We start from the raw sequence: 24,414 nt of genomic DNA, 5'->3' as shown, positions 1-24,414 counted from the left end.
AGGATTTGTCTAAAATAGCAATGAATCAATGCATCAGATAAATAAATAAACAGGATGTCTGCTCTGTGGGTCCAGAGCAAGTGCTCATTTACACAGGCCCACGGGCTACTCAGACCATCAATCTCCTTGCCTATTTTTTCAGACCTGGTCCAGCAGCTACGGAAAGCACAGTGTCAAAATCTGCAGCTAAAACTGCAGGCTTGCTCCCTGTCCCTTGGTTCTGCTACCTTTAGATGCATGTATTTTGTACCTAATTCAGTGATGTGTAAGATCTTTGTGTCCCCTTGAAAGTTCAACTCATCATTGTAAGTGTCTTTATTTCTAGTAAGTCTGTCACCTTAAGTCCACTCTGTGAGACACTGAATAATCATCCCATCTCTCTTAGGACTAATGTATACAGGCACCTTAAAAGTTTTAATTATTGGTGTGTGTGTGTGTGGTGTGGTATGTAAGTGTGGTGTGTCTGTGTGGTATGTGTATGTGTGTGCAGTGTGTGTGTGGTGTGTGTATGTGGTGTGTATATGATGTGTGTATGTGTGGTATATATGTGTGTTATGTGTGGGTGTTGTGTGTATGTGGTGTGTGTGTGTGTGTGTGCGGTATATGTGTGTGTGGTGTGTGTGTGGTGTGTGGGTGTATGTGGTATGTGTGTGTGGTATATGTGTGTGTGGTGTATGTGATGTGTATGTGTATGTGGTGTGTGTGTGTGTTGTGTATGTGGTGTGTGTATAGTGTGTGTGTGTGTGTGTGTGTGTGGTGTGTATGTGTGCATGTGCCTGCATGCCCTGGCACACAAACAAAGGTCAGAGGAGAACCTGTGTGACAGTCCTCTTCTCTCATGGTTTAGACACTCTCTCTGTTGCTCTTCCCCTGCGGACACCAGCCTAGCTGGCCTGCCAGTGTCAGGGGGTTCTGCCTGCACCTCCCCTTCTTCAATATGAGCGCTGAGGTTACAGACGTGCCCTACACAAACTGAGCTGAGCCAGGCTGAACCACAGCGTTATTTAAATCCCATGTACCTGTCACTTGCTTATCTCTCAACCAGCTTCATCGATTTTTTTAGATTTATCTTTGAATTCAACTCACACAGAACTCGAGAGTCCAACAACTGGGAAGTTGTCGGCACTGTATAATTTGTCTTAACTACTTGGTCCCTTTTCAGTGGTGCTTTATCACAAAATTTTTTTAAAAAGACTTATCTATTTTATTTATATAAGTACCTGTCACTGTCTTCAGACACACCAGAAGAGGGCTTTGGACCCCATTACAGATGGTTGTGAGCCACCTTGTGGTTGCTGGGAATTGAACTCAGGACCCTTGGAAGAACAGTCAGTGCTCCTAACCATTGAGCCATCTCTCCAGTCCAATCCCAGGGTTGTTGAGAGTGTTAGACCAGTGCTCCACAACTGAGCTACAAGCTCTACCCTGGAACTTGAGGCCTTTTCAATACACAATTGTTTCGTGCATTCTTAATATTTACAAATTGATTGCTTCTCAAAGGAAAAAAAATCTATTTCGCTCTCCTGATTAGTTTTATTGTTTTACTCTTATTAGTGCATTGTGCATGTGTGCTGGGAGAGTACATGTATGCATATGCACATACATGTGTGTGAAGGTCAGAGGACAACCTTAGGGTGTCACTCCTCAGTAGCTATCTTTTGTTTTAGACAGAGGTCTTTCATTGGTCTGAACTTCATTAAATAACTTAGGCACCTGGTTAGTGGTGTCAGATGCCTGCTCAGCTCTGCCTTTGTCATGCAGGAGCAGGGTTTGAACTTTGGTCCTCAAGTTTGTAATGGAAACATCTGGCTGAAATGTCTCTCCAGACCTTTTTAATTTTGATTAAGTTTTTTAGTCTCAGACCCTCCTGAGTTCTGGAATTACAAGTATCTGCCACTACTCACCCCTCTGCCCCATTTTGATGTCTGTCCTGTGACAGACAGAGAGTGCTGGAGAGGAGGAAGGGAGGGACCTTCTCCACTGGACTGTTTTCTCACAAGGTGGCAAGTGGGTCCTGGAGAGGGGGTGGTTCACCATCAGATCTCTAGTGCTCTCCCCAGACAAAGGGCTCTGTTATTTCTGGTTTGTCTGAGCTTCTGAGTTTATCGCTGCTTACCTTCTTTCTACTCTCAGGAAAACCACCTTGCTCTGCAGTCACTACCTTATAGTGTTTTATATTAAATATTTCTTATCCAAAATCCTGTTGTAGTTGGTCTCCTGGCAGCACCCCAGGGTCTTACAGACTCCAGCCCCTCTCTGCAACCTCTCATGAGAACCAGATTAATCTCCTTTTAGAATCTTCTACCTGGAGAAGGTCCATCTCTCATTCCTTGTGTGGTCTCTAGACACTCTCTGACACCCTAGTACCAATTCGCATGGTCCCTTTCTCGTCTCCTCAAACGGCTAAGCACACTCAGCTGTCTTTCCAGGGAGCTCAGCATGCATCCCTCTAACCAGCTGAAACCTCCTCTATCCCACCCCCACCCCACCCCCCACCCCATCCCCACCATATTTATCTGAGTCCCAGGGTGAAAACCGAACTCCTACGTAGCTCTTCCTTACATGGTAGAAGAGCTGTTTTTTGTTTTTTTTTCTGGAATGCAGTCTGATAAGGTTTCCACCACTTTTCCCATTGACAAATATGATGTTCAATTTTCCAGATGTTTCCTGTTGCTTCCCAGGGGCAGAGGTCACTCCTGTGATTCTATATCTACCTGGAGGCAGGGGTCTGTTGGTACACTTGCTCACAGGCGAACATTTCTAAAACAGCACACTGTCTGTAGAGCTGTGGTTTGAAGATGCTTGGCCCAAGCAGTGGCATTATTTAGAGGTGTGGCCTTGTTGGAAGAAGTGCATCACTGTGGGTGTGGCCTTTAGGACCCTCATCCTAGCTGCTTGGAATCCAGTCTTCTCCTATTTGCCTTCAGAACAAGATGTAGAACTCTCAGCTCCTCCTGCACCATGCCTGCCTGGACACTGCCATGCTCCTGCCTTGATGATAATGGACTGAACTCTGATGTAGGAGAAATGGCATGACCACCTCTGAGCCACAAAGGCATTTCCTGCAGAAGGATATAATTGAGGGTTGCCTGAGAGACCAAGGATTGCTGCCACAGACAATGCCAGCCAATCAGGAACTGCTATTTAGAAGATGTGCTTTCTTGGGACCAATGGGGAGGATGTTAAAGAAGCTTACAAGACTGGACAGATGAGCTTGCTGCAGTGTTTCCCACCTGCTCCTGGAGTCTGTGCTGTTGGTTCTGAGCCACCACACCTCCAAACCACAAAGGCAAGTAGGGTCAGGCAATAGGTAGTCCGGGGCCACCGGCAGCACTCTAATCCTTATCTGAGTTGCCTTGGTCATGGTGTCTGTTCACAGCAGTAAAACCCTAAGACAGTACGGATTAGCACGTGAGAGTGCAGGGCAAGAGAGTCTTCCTGCCACATAGATTCACTCAGCTATCCACCCATTTCTTCAGCAAATGTTTGTCTAAAAAAACAAGTGCTCACTCCCTGGCAGTGTTCTGGGTACCAAGGATATAGTATAAATGATAACCAGTGTTACTGGTCCCATGGAACTTATCTCTCAGTGGGAAGACGCAAACCATTAAAACAGACATAGATCCAGCCATGCTGAAAGATGCCATAAAGGTCAGCTTAAAAATGGCAGTAAAGCCTGATGCAGGGAGGGCTGGGGAGGGTCTCCCTAAAGGATGCGCAAGCATACTCCAAGACACTTAAAGTCCTAAGGACATGTAGTGAAGACATCCTAGAGAAACAAAACAACAGGTAAAAATCCCTGGGGCAGCTGTGGACTTAGTGTGTCAAAACTAACAAGCCAGGTACAAAATGAAGGAACACGTTTGGGAGTGAGGTAGGGGAGACAATGGGGACCTCGTATTGCTATTCTTTGGTCACTGAAAACACTTTTCTTTTTGAGCTGGATGAAGAGCCACTGGGCATTTCTGAGCAGAGCAGAGATACAACTGGAGTTCTCTCTCTCTCTCTCTCTCTCTCTCTCTCTCTCTCTCTCTCTCTCTCTCGCTCTCGCTCTCGCTCTCGCTCTCGCTCTGTGTGTGTGTGTGTGTGTGTGTGTGTGTGTGTTTTCTAAGTGTTACGACACTCAGCCACACTACAGCCCTTGCCATGTTTTAAAAGGTTTGCTCTGACTGTACAGCTACATAGTAAAGAACCAGCCTGCCTCCATTTTGGGCTTAAAAACCATCTAAACTCATCTGACCAGTCCTGTAAAGACAAACCAGGTTGGTTGGTTTGTCTGTTTGTTTTCATCAAGCCTCTGTTTCTCAAGGATTGGGCTGTGTCCCACCTGTACTATCCAGAAAACAGCAGCCATGCTTTTGTTTATAAGAGGTTGTTTATAATCATTTAACAACACTATCTTCGTTTGAAAAGGTTACTATGATCACTTTGTTGTGCCCACTTTGCAACAGTGTTTTTCTCCCAGGAGGTCACCATGACTGACTTGTTATAATTATGTTCGTTTCTGCAGCCTCACCTCCTTCCTCCCACTTGGAAACGCCCTACCCCTGGGCTATAAAAACCTTGTCTTCCTCACACCCAATGCTGACCTCTTGAAACCCACCTTAGGGGGAGACAGTTCATGTACATGAATTTAAAAGCTTGCTTTAATTAATTGTTTGTTTCAATTAATTTAGCCATGAAGATTGGGCCAATGGTCTTTCTTCTCTCTTTCTCATCTTTGGGATTAACTATAGCCTATACTGATACACTCATTTTCATTTAAATATAAACAAAGCTATGGTGTTCAGCTTGGATAACTAAGAAATATAATGTTAACCAATTCAGAGGAGGCATGGTGATACAATCCTCGAGTTAAGTGGAGACAGAATGGCCACAGTTGCCTGAGGCTAGACCCCAGGTCAAGACAGGCTCCAGAACTCTGCTTTTCAGTTTGAAGTCTGCCTTGTCCAATGCAGTGTCCAAAGGGGAGTATAGAGAGAAAGTGCTAGATAAAACCACAGTATGCAAGTCACAGTAGGGCTGTTTATTGTTTATTCTAAGTTATCAAAAATTATATATGTGCATATATGAGCACCCATGCATACCTCTGTGAATTTCCTAAATTGACTTAGCTCTTGCAGTTTCTTCTAACACAAGATATTACCTGGCCAATCCTTTTTTTTTTAATCTCTTAAGAAAAGCATTTTAAAACTAGGGCCCCCAAGACAGATTAGAGCCAACAGAATATGGTCCCTATCTGCGTTGAAGGCCTGCATGCACCTCTCTGGTTCACACCAGCTTAGAGTAAAAGCTGACCATGGACAACACAGCCAAGCGGAGCCATCTGAGTGTGGGAGTTGGGGGTGGCAGGAGACTCGGGAGTTATGTTCCTCCTTTCCTCTCCTCTCCTTTCTGGTTTCCTTTTGTTCAAGACCCACACCCTCGAGGGTTCCTCTTGGAAGGCAGGCCCTTCTCCATTGCTGGGCACAAGTGATTGAATTCTTCCCAATCCTCTGCTGAGCCTTGCTTCCCACTCCTCTCCCCTGACCTAGCTCTGTATTGTAGATTTGCAGAGAGCCCATTTCCCCTTCAGTAGAGCAGAATTCTGCCTTTAGAAAAGGATCCTGGTGAGGCCCAGCTGAAGGCAGCTCCACAGCTTCCCTCCCTGCAGGACTCCCCTGCATAGGCTGCTGCAGCCTCATATCTCCCTCCACTTCTCTGCCCTGGCATATGCAAAGGGGTCCTTCCAAAGGTTCAGGGGCCTATCCTAGGCATGATCTCAGTCTCCCTCTTGCATGGTGCCCTGCATAGCCTGCCTTGCCATGCACGGGACTCACCTGTGACTTTCCAGCCCTCCTGCTCAGCACCATAATTAGACTAGAAGTGTCTCATGGGTGAAGTCATGTCCTTTGTATCCATAAGGATAAGCACAGAGCTAAAGCGGAAGGGGCTTATATTGAGTGGGTGGATGAGTAAGTGAGCTTGCCCATTCTACACGACCAGTATGCCACATTGATTTTTACCAGATCTTAATAAAGAAGAAACAAGGAGGAAGGGAGTGACTAAATCGAGTATTTAAAAAACAAAACAAACAAACAAAAAACAAACAACAACCAGCCCTTGTCTCCCACCATCTGAGTCTCAAAGACAGAGTCCCAACACTAAGCAGCGTGCAGAAGAGAAAGTCAACAGCCTGTTGAATGGGCTTGCCTCATGCCAGGTCCTGGCACAGGCATTGATCACCTCGTTGGGTTTTTGTAACACCCTCAGGAGAGACTTAGCCCTGTGTGAGTTTCCCAGGACCCACAACACTGTAAATGATAACCTGGGCACTTGTCCTGCACCCTGAGGTCTCTCCCTTTTCCACGCTGTAGCATGTCCCTGAGAAGAACAACCACGGGAATAGACCGAGAGCGGGAACTGGGCCAGAGGCAGTAGTGACCATTTGGTAATGATAATCTGTAGGGTGACAACTAGCAAGACCATGAAGTGCGTGGTATAAGGGTCGCATGCTTGTCCTCATGAACTCTGAGAAAGATGAAGATGACGAAAGCATGCTGTTGCCCTTCTGACAGAAGCAGAGGAGCACCTCAGGATCGCTCAGTGCAGCTCTCTGGAACTCGAATCCTGGTGGATCGTGTGGGCCCTAATGTTCCTGTTAGATGAAAGGCATTACGTACATCTGAAAACGGGCTGTGCTCACACCCAGCCAAAGCTGCACTATCAACTGTATCCTAAGCTCTAAGTTTTCCAACTCAGCTCAGCAGAGGGTGATGTCAAGTTTCACGTATGTGATGAACTGTTTTATAGGCCCTCGGATTGAGGAGCACAGGGCAGCTGCAACCCTGGCAACCTGAGCTGATGAGAAACCAGCTTGGCCCTGAAGCAGTGTCTTCCCAGTGACCATAGGGACAACAGCATTGAAGTCTGACTTCTCTCTGGAGGGAAACTGGGACGAGAGGAATCAGAGAACCCAAGGACCAAGGTGACACAGAGCAGACTGGCTATGAGTTCTCCAACTGTGTTTGAATGTAAGCATCTGAGGACTGCCTAAGGATATGCCCCATTTTTTCTCATTAAATAAAACAGGGCCTATCATGGAAGTGATACCAGAGTGTGCCCTGAACCTACAGTCTTCCCTGTGTTTTTTTTCTTTTTCTTTTTCTATTTCTTTTTCTCCTTCTCTTTCTCTTTCTTTTTCGTTGTCTTCTTCTTCTTCTTCTTCTTCTTCTTCTTCTTCTTCTTCTTCTTCTTCTTCTTCTTCTTCTTCTTCTTTCTCTCTCTCTCTCTCTCTCTCTCTCTCTGATGTTATAGATTCTCTTTTCAATTCAGGACAAACAGGGAACTCAGCCTCTAAGAAATACTGAGCACGGGCTCAGCCAATGCACCCCAAACTTCCCACTTCATGTGCCACAGTATGACTACTGGCTAATCTGGGTGTTATCATCTCTCCTCTAATCATGACAATGCCAAGACTCAGAGACACAAAGAGAGGCGACGTGTCTACCTGGACATTGGCAGGGCTATAATTCCCATCCTGGGCTGTCCAGACACCAATAGCTGGGGCTAGAAAGATGGTTCAGTGGTTAAGGGTGCTCACACTTAGATTCAGTTCCCAGAACCCACATAGTGGCTCACAACCACCTCTAACTCCAGCCCTAGTAGATCTGATGCTTTATTTTGGCCTCCTTGGGCACTACACACGCATGATGCACATAAACTTATACAGGCACACACATACATACATACATACCATATATACAGATAGATATAGATGATATGATATATGATATGATGATGATATGATATATGATATGATATGATATGATATATCTTTAAAAAACAACACCAACAGCCTACCCTAGGACTTTATGTACAATAGGAGGGAAGGAAGAAGCTGTCCTCAGAGTGTACCATCATTGGGAAAATCTCACACATGAGATAGTTAAACCCCAACCTACAGAAACAGGGTACTAGCTGTGGGTCTGAGCATGCCCATGAGATACCATATGACTGGCAGAAGGCAGCACTTTGTAGCTCTTGATCTAGTAGACATCTGTTCTCTAAATGTCCAGAGTAAGCGAGTCTATGAGTAGCTTACCCTGTTCACAGCAGGTGGGCCCACTGCTATTGAGCCTTTCAGGACTCAGTGTCCAGTGTTAGCACTTGTGTCCCTGAGCTGTCACAGAAGTGTTGGCTTTGAGTACCAAACTCTCATCGCGGCTTGGCACAGACCTTTCACCCTCCTTTAATCCCACCATGTCAAGCACTGTGTCCCAGCTCCAAGCTAGGAGACCCAATGCTGGTGACGACCCCACGACTCTAGGAGGCTGCCATCTGTTTCCCTTGGTTCTTGGCTCTTTGTGCAAGTTGTGTCTGTAGGTGGCAGAGCTCAGGGCCCTCCCCTTGAGCCTGTGGGACAGAGGTGCTGTCCCCCTTGCCATGGGCTCAGATCCTCCTGTGCTGAAGTCGCTGAAGACGAGGAGGAGGACTCTGAGAGCTGGGGAATTCTTTGGTGAAATGTGCCTAAGTGTTCTCTGCATAATACCCATAAATTTCAGGGACTAGGTATGCTAGCCGCTTTCGTTCATGATGTCTTTATCCTTTCTGTGGTATTTAAATCACAGGGTAAAAGATGAAAGAAAGAAAGAAAAGAACCTTTTTAAAAATGCCCTCGTGTCCATCACGGATTGAAGCTTTTCTGTCAATCTTTGCTACCATTTGTTAAAACAAGGGCCGGGGTGCTGACAGCTGGACGGCTAATTGCTGTTGGACACAAGCCCACGGAGCCCCACCCCCTCCTCTCAGACACTCTTGGCTCTCCTCCCCAAACCAAACCCTACCCCTAGCAAGACTCCTTAACTGCTGCACAGGGTCTGGATGAAGGCTTGCCTTGGGTCCACTTACAAGGCCTAGGCCTTCCTTCAGGACCACAGCTTGGATATTCCCAGGGCTTCTAATTAAAATGCCTGAAGCCGAAGCGCCATTTCATTGCTGAGGGCTCATGATGCCTTGGCTAATACTCCGCACAGATTAGCGAAACGCTGCCTCAGCCTTTCCTGTCCCATTTCGTTCTTGTTGTCATATTTATTAGCCCAATTCAGACACTGGCGAGACTATCTAAAAAGCAAGTTAAGCACTCTCCCCGCGGGCTGGGCAAGGAGAGATGCTTGGCCGTGTCTTTGTGGCTCCCAAACTTGGTGTGCAGTCTGGGCTCGCAGCTCTCCTGGGCACAGGCCTTGGCAATGCTGCCCGAGATGGGGACAGGCTCCCTCCAGCTACGGCTATCCTCCATTCCTGCTACTGTAAAATGTCTAGGTTCTTGCTCCTGCTTGAATTCAGAGAGCAGCGCTATTTTCTGTTTACTAGAATTCAACCACTTACAGCACTTCTGAGAACTAGTTACAGTCCAAGGCGGAAATAAGCACCAACGTTATTCACCCATCACATCCCAAACTGCTTTAGCTTAATTAGTGCATGATAGTCGGAATTAAGTCTCCATTACTCCCCATCCTCCTCCTGTCTGTCCATCCGTCTGTCTGTCTGTGTCTTACACAGAATGTCATCGCATGAAGGTGTGACACAAGAGAATGTCAGGGCACAGAAAGACAACGTGGAAGGTGACAGTCTTGTGGGAAGGAGGAAGAGGGAGGGTGGGGAGGGGGGAAGGAAGGTAGGGTGGAGGAGGAGGGATGGGGAGGAGGGGGAGGAGGGTGGGCAAAGGCTCAGCAGCTCTTCTTCATTTGTTCTGTCCCATGTGCTTTATAATATCCACAATGAGTGACTGCATTAACACAGTGGTAGACAGCACCCCATCACTACACATGCATGTACCCAAGCATCATCTATAATTAGGTAATTATAAGCAGTAGACTTAGATACTGTGATGACATAGTTGAAGACACAGAAGAGTATTTGGCAACCAAGTGTAAGTAATGGGATCTGGGGCTGTGAGCAGGTGAGTTGGCCGGTGACATGGCTTAGCGAGTAGAGAAGCTTGCGCTAAACCTGATGACCTGAATTCAATTCCTGAGACCCACATGAAGAGAAGAGCAAACTGACTCCAGAAGGCTGTCCTCGGACTTACACACACACACACACACACACACACACACACAACCATTCCATATACATACCTAAACACACACACACAACCATTCCATATACATACCCAAACACACACACACACATAAATGTGGAGGGGAAACATGTTGAGTGACCAAGACAGTATGATTTACAAAATTCATGTTGAAATTAGACCTCCATTGCCACCATATTGAAATGTGTGGCCCTTGGGGAGTAATTAAGCCACGAAGGCTCTCTTCCCATGAATGGAATTAGCCACCCCATAAAAAGACTCAAGATTTAAGAACCACTCACTCCCTGCCTCTTCTCTCCCTTCTTACACGATGATGTTGTGTCTTGTCTGAAGGACAAGACATGACACCATCTTGGAAATACAAGGTTGTCCTCCACTGACATCACTCCCACTCTAACCTTAGATTGCCCAACTCCAGATCTGTGAGAAACAAACCTCTTGTTATCTATGTTATCTAATTTAAGGTCTTTTGTTACCATACGCCAACAGACTAAGATAACCAGATCTTGTGTCTTATGATGGTATCATCAGTGCAGTGTGCAAAACTGGCTAAAGAAGGTATCAGATGTAAAGGTGCCAAGCTGTGGTCTCCTGAGGGTGCCATAGAGCCTGCGCAAGGGCAATGGGGAACAGGTGGGGTCAGAGGAAGCAGGAAACTCTCTTACAAGTAGCATCCGTAAGGTCTTGTTTTCAGACTTGAAGTCAAGGGGTGAGGAAAGTTGGGAATTCACAACTGTTATCTCAGGTAGTTGAGGAGGGAGGCCATGATAGTTTTCATGAGGACAGAGCAGAGGAGGAAGAGGTGTGGGAGCAAGGGGATTGGAATGGCTTTAAGGTTAGGTTTTCCGTGCAACAAGCAAGCAAGAATGTCCTTTAGCACAGTTGATACTCCAGCTCAGGGAGGGGCCAGTCAAGGGGTCTTCGGGCTCATAACTGCTTCCAATGACCCCTCCCTCCCCATGTCTGCAGATCTACTGATGCATCCAGAAAATATAGTGGCCTCTCTCTAATGCTCCCAGGGAAGGTGTGGAAGGGGTGGCTAGCCAGGGTTTCTCCTCAGGTCAGAGGCAGACATCTGCCTGGCACTTGACTGTCCTGGAGGCTCAGGCAGGGGCTTGGGGGTTGTCACCATCAGTAAGAACCCAAAACCAAGGTTACTTACACTCAGTCTTCTTCCTATAGCTCTCCGTACATTGCCTGCTACACAAGTGACACCACCTTGTTCACCATCAAATTAAGATGTCCTCAAATTAACTGGCCCCCATTGACAGCTGTTTTGGCATAGGATTCGGGAATGCAGGACTTCAGTTCTGACCCTGGCACCAGCAGTGATGCCACATAGAGATGTTGAATTCAAGGGATCTCAGACTCAGGCAATCTCACTGGGAGGCTAGCCAGCAGAACAGAAATAAAGAGGAGAAAACCTGGTCTGAAAGTGTGACTCATAATTTCCACTTACCTGGACCTCTTACCATCAAGACTCCCCTCCAATTGGCATTTGAAGCATCTTAGGATGGATCCTGACCTCTGGGAAGGGATCTCCTGTTCCACTAACAGATAGGACATTGAACCTAACTTGGCAAGTGTGAGCTCTGGAGTGAGATTTGGGGACTTGAAGGCCACCTTTTCTGCTGCAGGGGAGAGCTGGAACTTCTGTGGACCCCATGCATGTCTGGAGCAAGTACAGCAGGAACAAGACAAGCTTAAATGTCCAGGAAATGTAGGCATCTGCTCAGTGGAGAGGCCACTAGGAGGCACGATTACCATGGCATTCACAGGGATGTGGATAAAAACAAGCCAGACTCAGGTAAGCACTGCCACGGCTGATGTGTGTTCCTTTCCTGTGCTGAAGCCCTAACTGGCAGCGGGACCATATTTGGAGGGGGCTCTCTTACAGAATCAAGTAAGGGTTAATGAGGTCGTAAGGGTGGGGCCCTAAACCAATAGAACTGGTGCCTTTAAAAGAAAAGAAGGTGGCCTGGAGAGATGGCTCAGCAGTCAGCAGCACATTTTGCTCTTGCAGAAGATCCAGGTTCAGTTCCAGGCACCCACATGGTGTTATCTCTCACTACGGTTATCCCCACCCTCTGTGATTGTTAACCATGATGGGGGTTGGGAAACCCTGTGAAGAAGACACACCAGGACCAGCTGCAGGGAGGCAGATCAACTTTACTTGGGGTGATTCAAGACTTATATAATTGGGGGGACTGGGGATAGGAACACCCAGGATGGGCAGAGGTCATTCATTGGCTGAAGGCTTACGGTGCAGAAATGCCTCATTAGCATGGGGAAGCTTTTCAGGAGTCTCAGGTGGTAGCTAAACAGGTTCTTATCAGGAGAAAGGAAGTTGAACCTGTAATCTAACTAAGGCTATGTGACATTCTGCAGGGTAGAAGCGTTGGGTAAAGGTTTCTGAAGTACCACAAATAGAGTTGAGACTCAATTTGGATGTCCTGTTGCTGCCCTGTTGGCTCCCTGGGCTTGACCATTGACGTCCCCTGCACAGTGCGGTCCCACACTCTCCTTCCCTCTTTTTTTTTTCCAGTTCCATGAAACCACTTTTAGAAAGTATCCCATAAGAGCTGCCTTTTAAATGTTATTCCAGGGATACTGCGGGCTCTGCAGGTTCCTTCTCATCTTCTCTGCAGCCCTCCCCTAAAAAGCCTCTGTGGGCTTCTCAGGCTCCCCTGAGCTGTTCTTGGATGCTGGCAGACATCACCATTTGAATCAACTGAGATTTTTATTTTTTTTAAAGAGTTAAAATGTTTTCTTTTCTATGTTTAGTGTTTTGCCTGACTGTATGTCTACGTAGATCATAGGCATGCCTGGCTTCTGAGGAGGCCGGAGGAGGGCACCAGATCAGGTGGAACTGGAATGATGCGCAGATGTGAACGCCCATGTGGTCACTGAGAAGCAAACCCAAGTCCTCAGCAAGAGCAGCAAGTGCTCTCAGTCAGATGTTTAGGGAGGAAGTAACAACAGTGAAGAGGGTCGAGGCCCACAGGGCTCAGCAGTACTGAGAGAGGCCGCAATATATACACACACAAACATACACACAGGTATACACATTTACCCACAAACACTCTTACATGCACATACACACATGCACACACACTCACACACACATAAGAGTATGTGTACCTTCGTGCACACTTGGCAACACCCACACTAACCATAACATGCAGGGCATATAATACAATATATACCACACATACTTACTCATCCACAAACACTCTCACATGCACATACATGCACTCACATACATACACACAGGTATACACACACTCACACACAGGTATACACATACTCACATACATGTGAGCACACATATATATACATGCACACATATTCACACACATGCATACACATTCACACATACACTCATGCACAGGTGCACATACACATGCACAGGTACACACACACACACACACACACACACTTGAAGCAGACCTTCCTGAATGTACCTTTTACTCACTTGGCTCTCACAGCATGTCCAGTTGTTTTACCCTTTACTGGACTTGTGGCAAATGACTTCCACCTCAGATGGAAGGCAAGGAAGGGAAGGGCCTTCCATGTGCACTGTCACTGTCACCAGCAGCCATGCTCTCTACGCATCACAGCCCAACTTAATTCCTCACTCTCCTTTCTCAAGAGAATTTATCTTCATTTGCTTCTATTAAACCAACACACACAAGTTCCCAACCAGGAAGAGAGGAGTCCAAAGAGCAGTTGGGTTAAGAAGGCAGCCTCTTTCCAGGAAAGCCAAGTCGATGAACTGACTGAGCAAGCCTGAGAACCAAGTTTGGATACCCTGCACACACATAGTAAGCCAGGTATGGTGACATAAGCCCTGAATTCCAGCACTGGGGAAGCAGAGCCGAGAGACTTCTGGGAGCCACTGGCCAGCCAGTCTGGACAATCAGCAAGACCCAGGTTCATGAGAGACCCTGTCTCACACAGCAAGACAGCTATTGAGAAAGACACCTGAAACACAAACACACACATGCATGTATGCACTTGCACATACCTAAACACACAAAGAACAAGTCTCACATCCAATATGGTAGTAACCCAAAGATAGTTAGGTCCGAAGGGATACTTCCGTTGCACAAACTTCTAATCTCATTTCCAAAAATCAAAAGCATGAATCCCTGCCGCTGACTTCCACCATGCATCTCTTCTCTATTTCTTCCTTGTCTTGCCCACAGAGGCATTGGCTGCCAGGCAAAACAGGATTCAAATCCTGAGGCCACCCCCAGGCTGGCTTAGGGGCAGTGCCATGGCAGAGCATCAGATACAGCCTCTCAGAGAACACACGTGGCTGGGGGATGGACCAAGGGCGTGGCTCTGGATAGTAGGGAAACGCACATCGTGTGTTTAGTCCTGGTTTTCTCATTATAGACACCATGTCCTGGGATGGCACGTAAGTAAAAGAGGAAGGAGAATGAGAAGCCTCCCTCCTATCTATACTCTGTCGGCTGAGAGCCATAGGCCATTTCTCTCCAGCCGAACATTTTCTAGACCCCTTCCCTGGGGATCTTTCCCAGCACCCTTTGTCACTTACCCATAGTGCCCCTCTCTTCCCTTCCCTTGGACCCTATTTGGATAATTATTTGCTCTGCCTCACTTGTATCAGTGCCTTCACAAAATTTCTTTACGACTTTCAAGCCATGTCCATCTGTTTTGAACCAATGAGATCTCTACCATAAAACAATCAACACGGGGAGAGAGAAAGGGAAAAGGCTTTGTCACCAAATATTCAGTTCTCAAAAGCTGAGTCACCGTCAGGGGTCGGGGCAGCCAGCACTGCCACCTCTCAGAGCACACTGAGGCCTCTTGTCCTGGCATGTTGGTGTTCTCACTTATAGCCAGCTGCATGCCTCCCTGTTGTGACTTCTGCAGAAAGCGAGGCTGGTCCTCGTTCTCTCTGCCTCTGGCAGTAGGAATGCACAGATTCCCAAAACTCACAACAGCGCAACAGAGTCCAGTTACCTCATCTATAAATGTAGCGGCCAAAACATTACCCTCACTCACGTACTTCATAAGGGAAACTTTCTGAAAGATGGCGGCCGAGGAACTGCGGAGTTGAGAGGTAGCCGTAGGTTTGCAGCACCAGATTCCTGTGACACTGCAGCAGCCAGGGAGAAGAAGAGGCACAACAGAGAGCCCTGCCTCCCCTGGCTTCAGGGTGACACCAGGACTCTGTGGAATGACCTTTTTTTAGTTTAGTACAAACTCAGGACTGCCCCTGGGTGATAAATGCCTTTCTTCTCAGATTAACCCAAGCTGTAACCACCCCACAACGTGAAAAGTGCTGTCTCCTTAGCTGTGGCTGAAGAGCTCCCCGTGGATGCAGGGAGCTGATCTATTCCAAAAGGTTCACCTGCCTGAAGGTACTTTTGTCTCCGTGGGAACTGACTGTCTAAACCTACACACTAGCATCCCAGCCTGACCAAAATAAAAGTGTGCGTATGCGTGCGCATGCGTGCGTGGGTGCGTGCGGTATTGCTGGGGGCTCCCCTGAGATGTGGAGGGCTGACTCCTACACCCAGTAGGCATCACTATGGGTAAATCAGCCAAATTGCAACACCCTGGGCGCAACCGAAAAAGGTTTCCGACCTGCGTCCCCCTGCCCACCTCCCACCCCCTCCCCAAGTCTCCACCTAAGTCTTTGCATCTGCTGGTCTACCCGCAAGCTTGCAGGAATGTAGGGGAACACACCACCTCTCCAGAACTGAAACCGAGATAAGCTCAACATGAATGAAGCCCGGGGGCTGTGCATAGGCTCGCAAACCATAATTCATCACCATGGCGTCCAGCCAGAAGACTGGGGTTTGCCGAGGGAAAGGAAGAAACGAAGGGAAAGGAGGAAAACGAAGAAAGAGAAAGTAACTAATTCTAATGCGACCCAAATATTCCGAGCTACTCTGGGTCTCAGAGATTTCGCCAGGATTTGAGTGATCTTAATGGTCTTTGAGCCACAACTGAAAATGCCACAATAGATATTTGAATTAAAAATCACTAGCTTTGCCAAGAGACCAATTGTTAAAAATTGGCAGCATGCCAACGAACTTAGCAGGCGGCATACTGCCCGGGGCTCGGAGAATCGCTAATTCTAGAGAAAGTTAATTATCACCTTATTGATAAAAGGGTAATTTTTAAAGCTTGTAGTATGGCTTTTGTGTCTCATTAATTAAAATTTAGAGTAATTTACTAGACACCCTGGCGGCTTCTGTAACTTTATATTTGTACCAAACCACCTGATTTTTCCTCATCCTAGGGACCATTTGGATCCCCCGACTCTCCTCACCTGTCTCTGAAAGCCACAAAAACGTTTTAAAAGGAGAAACGTGTAAATCTCAAAGTCTCTTGGGAGACTTTGGGATTAAGACATAAAATATCCAAACTAACTTTTTTTTTTTAAGTTTTCTCAGAAACACTGAATTTGCCCATCAATAGAAGGAAGTCTATGCTCTCAGGCACCTGTTCTCATAAACACCACTCCTGAAACAGGAAAACGATTTTACACTTCCCTGGTGGGGAAGGGATCTGTCTTCATCCCAAAATCCCAAATCCATTCTCAAATCAAATCTAAGAATATGAAACAGGAGGAAGCTACAATCCTGATCTCTAAGGAGCACCGAGCCCAGCTACCCAGAGGTCATGAGGGGCTGAAACTTTCAGAGATAGCTGCTTGTTCTAAAGTGTGCGGCACAAGGGGTGTGTACGTGTGTGTGTGTGTGTGTGTGTGTGTGTGGTATGCCCTTGGCTCCAGAAAAACTGCAGGTAAGACCTAAGAAACACTCTGAATTTTGTGTTCCACACCCCGCTTTCCAACAGAAAAGCTATTCTTCAGTGAGCAGTCCTTGTTATATTTCCTTAAACTTATTGCAGTTAAGCATTTGAGATATAACATTAAGATTAAAAAGAAACAAATAAAAACTACTATGTTATGAAAGGTTTAAGGCAATCTGGTCATGATTTCCAACCATTTAGTCAAAAAAAAAATTAAAACTTCTGTCTTTGTCCTTCAGGGTATTGTTCAAATTTTTATCACACACAAGCAGTATTGAATATATTAAAAGTCCTTGGGTTTTTTTTTTTTTTTCAGTTGGCAAGATCAAAGCGGAGGAGCTGAGGTGACAACATTTGAGTTTGGCTTGTTTCCTAGATCGCCTATGACCTCCAACCTTCAGCCCCACAACCAGAAGCCGAAAGTGAAACTAGTGTTGGTCTAGCAGAGAACAGCAGCCGCAGAAGAACTGTGCAGATGAAAGCCCAGCTTGCCCGCTCGTTCTTCCTGTCTCGTTATTGCTCATATATAGCTTTTAAGGAAACGAAAGTAATTTTGGTGACAAGGGTAAGACATTTAAATGTGGTAAAACAACTAAGATTTGGGATTTTGTTGGATCTGTGTTTCCTCTTATGACACAAGTCAGACAGGCAGATTTGGAGAAGGTTTCTACACACACACACACACACACACACACACAATGTTAAGAGAGAAACACATTCATGTTTTAAAAGTAGTTGACAGCTATATTTTAAAGGTAGACTGTAAAGCCACCAAGCAGCTTCTCTGCACGGGGCATCAATGTTTACATTTTAGCTGCATTTTGATGCTACGAAGTGCTAGTTTTCTAGGTAATTACCACCCAGTAGCTGTTACTCAGATCGACTGAGTCACTTCTACCAAGCAACACACACACAAAATGTTCCATAAAATACTGTCTAAATCAGGCACCTTCTCCTCTACAGCCATCTCCGTACTTCTACAAGTTCTCCAGATATTCCGTTTTGTTTTGTTCTTAATGAGAACAAAGTCTTGAGGAGGGAAAGACATCTATGTCTCTTACCGGTCCAAAAAAAATGTTCCTTAATTGAGAAAGGAATTAAAAACATGGCACACACAACAACCACATCTGGGTCACTTTTCAAGCATCCCAGCTACAAAGCCCCATTTCTCAGAGAGCTGCTGATGGTCCTAGCCCTCTTGAGAAATGGCATGACCCTAGAAAGACAACACAGCAAGCCACCTCTGGCTTATTGTCGAAAATAACTAGACTCAAGCGCCTCAATGATGAGTGAAAACTGCTAACTCAGCAGCCCTACCCACTGGTCCTGTCCATCCGCAGAGCAACCTGTAGACGACACCCGGGGCTGCAGGCAGAATGAGTGGAAGCTAGTTGGGGTCACATAGGACTGTGTGAGGGAAGGAGGTGACTTTGTCTTTGAACTTGGGAAAACTCCAAACATTCCCTACTAACCTGTTAGTTATTTCCTCCTAAAAAAAAACGAACAGCAGGAACTTGCAAGCAATTAATACTATCCTTATCTATGACTGGTACATCAGCAACCAACAAAAACACATGAAATATCCCATCTGCAGCATTCAACATAAGTAAATAAAATTCAACTTGAAAACAAATACTTTGATGAGTGCTTATATCACGGCTAATTTTAATAATCAATTTTAGGTAAATATTTGTAACCTAATCCATACTACAATTTTTAAATTAATAAAACAAAATAAGACAAAATTATTATTAGGAAAAAACCACATTCATGTTTAAAAAAATAAAAAAAATTTGCACATATTTACATGCAGACTTAAAGAGAGGTTAAGTGTATACATGTCAAAAATGGTTATAAACTGTGTTTTTACCTTCCATCTCCCTTTGAGATATAGTTAAAAAAAATCAAACATTGTATTTTGCATGTTAGGATCTGAAGTTTACCCACCGGGCTCAGTAGTTTTAGCACCAGACACTCGTGCATTGCCAGAGAGGCAGGCATGCAAACCCTCCCAAATAAACTAAAGCAGGTAACCTGTTGTGCTGCCAGCCCAAAGAGAAGGAGCCATACAATGTACCACAGCACACCCACCAGCATGCGTCTCCCTTACCTACAGCTTGGTCACAGAGCCCTGACCAGGGTGTTGCTTGCTGAGGTCTGGAGTGGTGGCTTAGAAGACAGGTGACTTCCTGCACACACACTGCGAGTATGGCACAAGCTATCTTCCACCCGTGTGCTACGCCTGCCTCACAGCTAGTCGCCAGCAGCCCTGCTCGCCGCCGCTGCAAACATCTCATTAGACTAATGCATTCAGTACAGGCAGAACACTCGATTTACCATAGCTACAGCAGTGAATTTCCATTACGATGACAGCTTCAACCACATCATGTCCGGAAAACCAGCCAACCGCTGGCTTCTAAAGAACACACACACATTTTACATGCAGAAAGCGAGGACTCTGTGTGTGTGTGTGTGTGTGTGTGTGTGTGTGTGTGTGTGTGTGTGTGTGGTGTTTCTTTCCTCTGTACAGACACAGCCCAGCTTTTTGTGAACAGCAGCTGCCAGGTAATGATACTTCTGCTTCTTAGATAGTTACTTCCTTGTAAGAAACTGAATTATGTCACAATAGTCAGAATGGGTGTTTCCTGCATTTCAGTTTTCATTACCCCCTCCTCCGTTGCCATAGAAACCAGACTGTAACATCATCTCTTTGTCCCAGTCTTGCAGCAGTGAGGGCCACACCAGGCTTATAAGACTGTTACGATCTGACAAGGCTAATGTTTGGCTTTGGGGGGGAAAAAAAAAGAAGAAAGAAAGAACAATGCTATACCAACAGAAAGCCTGTGTGTTGTCAGAGGTGTGTACCTATACTGATGACACACTGTGACTGTACCTGTTAGCTCTAAAGCTGCCTATCCTACGTTTAATCCACATCTGTGTGTGCACATCTGGAAGTGTTTCTCCATGCCCAAACACTCTTGGGACCTGACTGGGGAAGGGCTGCTGTCTCTCCTCCATACCCACTGCCTGTCCACTAAACCAGTTTACACCAGAGAAGGCGCCTCTTCTCCTCCCTTCTTTTTATAAAGTGAGTCGAGGTTTCCTGCTGCTGACTTGACTCATCTGGGGAAATGGGATGTGTCTCAAGTGTCTCTTATAAGATACCTGGTTTACAAATACAGGCTGTCTACCGGGTTTGCTTTTAGGGACAGGCAGCATGCTTGTAGCCAGGACTGACCATTAACTAAACTAATTTGGAAGGTCTGGGTCACAGCTCAGCCATTTACTGAGTATGAAAAATTAAAAAGGACCTACAATTTGAATGTATGTGTAGTGTGAAGTAAATCTGTCCCCTCAAATTAAATAGATTCAGGGAATTGATGTTTTTTGAAGTCAAAGCATTATCCTTACTAAGAAAGAAGGAATTCCCTGGGTGGCATGTGTCCTTTCTGCCTATGTCTGCTGCCTGCCACACCCCTGACTCCTCTGCCCCAAGGTGGTTCCCAGGCTGGCCGGGGTCTGGCCCAGCTTGGATGGCAGTCTCCATTCCTACCAAGTGCCATAAGAGTCAAAAATTTGTACCAACAGTGTAGTATGTGTCCCATTTGACATCCAAGGGAATCAAAAAGGCTGATTAGCAAAACAAGATTGGCCCATAGAAGCTCTCAATAAATTTCTATTTTATGAAAGATACAGACAGTTTGGCCCAAGTAGAAATTATTAGGGTTATGGGACTGGCTTTGGACTGAAATTCATGATATAGACATGGAAAAGTAACATGTTCACAACAAAGTGCAGACTCACGCTGTTAAGGAACGTAGATGGAAAGAGACAGAGCTCTCTCCTTGTGGGAAAAGGCCTCAGGGGAGGTGGTGAGCCGCTGAAGACAGCATCATGGTTCGCCACTGACCTACAGCAACCCTTTTGGACTCGTATTTAAACTATTGAGGGTTTTTTCCTTTGGAAATAAATATGTTATAAAACTTAAGGGGGAAAGTAAAAATGAAGACAAGGAAAAGAAGGAACGCACATCCTTTATTTACCTGTTGAGTTTTGATGTTCATTCAGGAAAATACAGTCTTGGAAGTTTTGTTTTGGAGGGGGTGTGTCTGTACTTCCATATAATTTAGTTCATTTAAAGAAGAAAGAAGCCTAAGGAAGAAGATGAGAAGGAGAAAAGAAATTAGAAGCCAGCCAGGTGTGGGCGACAAACTGTGATATCATCATTCAGGAGCCTGAGGCAGAAAGAAATGGGCCAGCCTGGGCTATGTGGGGAGTCTCAGGGCAACTTCAGCTATAGAGGAAGGCCCTGGGGGAGAAGGAGGGCACTAGGGCCTGATGGATGGTTTAAATGTGGTCTGCGCCAAGTTCCAGCCACAGCTAAGGTCATATAGTCTCACACAGTGTTCCACTGAAGGGCATTTTAGATGAACTTGGGTAACTAGTGTTCAATTGAATATGGCTCTTTCAACAAATAAAATCAACATTTCTTAAGGAATCAAACCCTATAAAGAGAAAAGGCTTTGGTAGACTCTTACTCCAACGGCCTTTGGTTTTTCTTTCCCAGGAAGATCCTGAGGGGCTCTCACTCTGATCTGCATGCTCCATCTTCATGCAGACTGTGTCTGTGTGGCTTGTCCTTGAGCCAGGTGTGCCTGGGTTGTTGCTTCGACACTCAATGGGTCAACTTGGCAATCACACATGACCTTAAAATTAACTAAAGCCAACCTGAAATATTTAAATATATATTACTGAGATTAATGGTATGTGCACGTAAGAATGTTACTCAAATTCCTTTCTTCTTCGCCATCACCACAGGCCTTAAGTTACCAATATTTTACAAAAATATTGAATGTTTTTTTTATTCCAAAAAAAATTAAGTTAAGCATGTAAGATTTAAAAAAAAAATCTGTGGGATGGAAAGTATCAGCCAAAGGATTTTTAAAAGGCAAAGTGTCCTCCTCCTCTTCCTCCTCCTCCTCCTCCTCCTCCTCCTCTTCCATCATAGCTCTAACCTTGTGTATCTCTGGATGACCACCAAAATGCTCAGGCTGGGCTGGGAAGATAGCTCTGCAGATAAAATGTGTGCACGCTGCATAAGTATCAGAGTTCAGATCCCAAACCCTCACAAAAATGCCAGGCAGGTGTGGTGTGGTCTGTCCACAATCCCGTCATGACCAAGAAGCAGAGACAGGATCCTAGCACAAACTGGCTCACTGGATTAGGTGAGTCAGAGAGTTCCAGGCTTATCGTTGAGACTCTGCCCTTGTAAATAAAGTAGAGGGATCAAAGAAGATATCTGGAACCAACCTCTGCTCTGGTCTTCACACATATGGGCACACATATGTGCCAACACACACAGACACACACACACAGACACACACACATACATACACACACACACATACATACATACACACACAGACACACACACACACACTGCTTAGGGTGTTCCACCTTGCTGTTTTTCAAAAAAGATTTGTTTATTTATATGTATGGGTACTTTGTCTGCATGTACATCTGCATACCAGAAGACAGCATCAAACAGTTGTAAGGGGCCAATGGTTGCTGGGAATTGAGCTCTAGACCTTTGGAAGAGCAGTGCATATACCCTTAACCACTGAGCCATCTCTCCAGGCCCCGCCCACCTTGCTCTTTTCTGAACTGTGGTCACATTCCTCTCTCAGAGCACAGACAGCACATTCCAAACAAATGCCACTTGGTTGGTGAGTGGCAAAAGGTAATGAAGGGAGCAGGGTTCCCCTGGGGGGGGTTCACCCCTTTCATTCTGTTAGTAGCCATGAGGCTACTAACCCATATCAAGAGCAACCTTTGCCTGGAGAGATGGGGTTTCCCGACACAAGCTTCAGGCTGAGAGGATTGTGCTGCAGGCAAGGCGTCTACATTATGGCCTACACACACAGCAGTTCTGAGGACATATGTGACACTTACTGAAGGACCATTTCTCCATAGAGTCCAACCCCAGTGTGGTGGTTTGAATACACTTGGCCCAGGGAGTGGCACTGTTTGGAGGTGTGGCCTTGTTGGAGGAAGTATGTCACTGTGGGCGTGGGCATTTGGTGTGTATGCTTGGCTGAGGAGCCAATGGGGGGAAGCTACCATCTGTGGGATTATGACTGAACGCCTCTAAGTCAGAATCCCACCCAGGTGGAACAATACCGCAAAGCTGAAGGAGCCTCGGTTGGTCATGGATAGACGGGTTCCCGTCCATCCCCACCTGGTGGGTCTCCCCACTGGGTGTCAGAACCAGGGTCCAGTGTGGAGAGCCATTCGTCCTGAGAAACAGGGTGCTGCTGCAAAGGGGGCCGTCCTCTCACCCGTCATGCTGAATGCAGGTTCATGTGGGAACCTGGCACTAAACCATTCGTAGAGGTCATGCTTCTGGGTCAGGGTTTCATATGTAGCAGAGCAGCTCCCTCACTGCCATCTATTGATCAAATGCCTTTGGAACAAGAGGTGGAGCTCTCAGCTCCTCCAGTACCCTGCTGCCTGGACACTGCCATGTTCCCTTGATGATAATGGACTCAACCTCTGAACCTGTAAGCCAGTCCCAATTAAATGTTGTCCTTTATAAGAGTTGCCTTGGTCATGGTGTCTGTTCACAGCATAACACCCTAACTAAAACACTCAGAAATCTTAGACAATAGGTATTGGTCCCACTCCACAGACCAGAAAAAATGAGCCTTGAGGATGTTAGGCAAATTGCCCAAGGGCTCAGAAGTTTGCCCAGGCATTTGCTTCTGACACAGTAGTTAATTGGTCTATCACACAGCTTCCTGGCACTGCCTGTCCTTCCAGCCCTTTAGGAACCTAGTGACCTTGGTCAGATCACTGCCTTGCTTTACACTGGAGATGAGACTGGGCACTATGCTGCCTTTGTGAGCCCATATGGGTCTAACGTTCTACAACCCTAAAAAATCAATTGCTCTCTCCACCAGGCTTGGTAGATCAGCGCTTTCGGTTGAAGGACTTGTGGCTTACTGTGGCTGTGGTTGTGATTAACAAGAGGCAAAACGTTCTCTTTCAGGCAGGAGATGTAGCTCGGTGGTAGCATATGCACTGAGTCCGTGCCAGGCCTGGAGACTGATGCCCAGTACTGCAAAAGGAAAAGCATGTTCTTCCCCATAGAATAAGACCTAATGAATGGAGATATCCATCTGACAGCTCGAGGAAGTTTTGTTTTGTCTTTTTCAGACAGGATCTTCCTATGTAACCCAGGCTGACCTTGAACTCAGAAAGCTACCTGCTTCTGCCTCCTAGGTGTTGAGATTAAAGGTGTGCACCACAATGCCCATGGAGGAAGATTTAAAGAACTTATAAAGAAGAAGGAGAGGGTGAGGAGGGTGCAGGGATGTGGGGCTGCTTTGAACGGCCCACGCAGCTGACATGATTTGCCTCATGCTCTAGCAGAAGCATGCTTGGGCCGGATGCAGATTGATTCCTGCGATTGTGTTATGTTTGGAATTCCGGAAACTTTTCAGAGGGTTTACAAATGCTAGGGCCCCAGAGAGGCAGTG

General features: G+C 46.1%; 1 protein-coding gene across 2 annotated transcripts in view; it reads right to left on the bottom strand.

The window, feature by feature from the left end:
- The window catches only part of Scml4 (Scm polycomb group protein like 4), a 92,846-nt gene extending 73,518 nt beyond the window's left edge, over positions 1–19,328 (bottom strand). Inside the window, exon 1 of one of the 2 annotated variants that reach the window (XM_029482269.1) lies at positions 18,987–19,328. The gene's annotated coding sequence lies outside the window, so the exon portion shown is untranslated. The remainder of the gene's footprint in view (positions 1–18,986) is intronic. The other variant, XM_021174730.2, reaches the window with a different exon arrangement.
- Between the last annotated feature and the right edge of the window lie 5,086 nt (positions 19,329–24,414).

Source organism: Mus caroli, chromosome 10, assembly GCF_900094665.2.
Source record: "Mus caroli chromosome 10, CAROLI_EIJ_v1.1, whole genome shotgun sequence".
NCBI classification, from domain to species: Eukaryota; Metazoa; Chordata; class Mammalia; order Rodentia; family Muridae; genus Mus; species Mus caroli.
The sequence above is the reverse complement of the archived record's forward strand: the minus strand, read 5'-3'. Positions and strand labels throughout refer to the sequence as shown.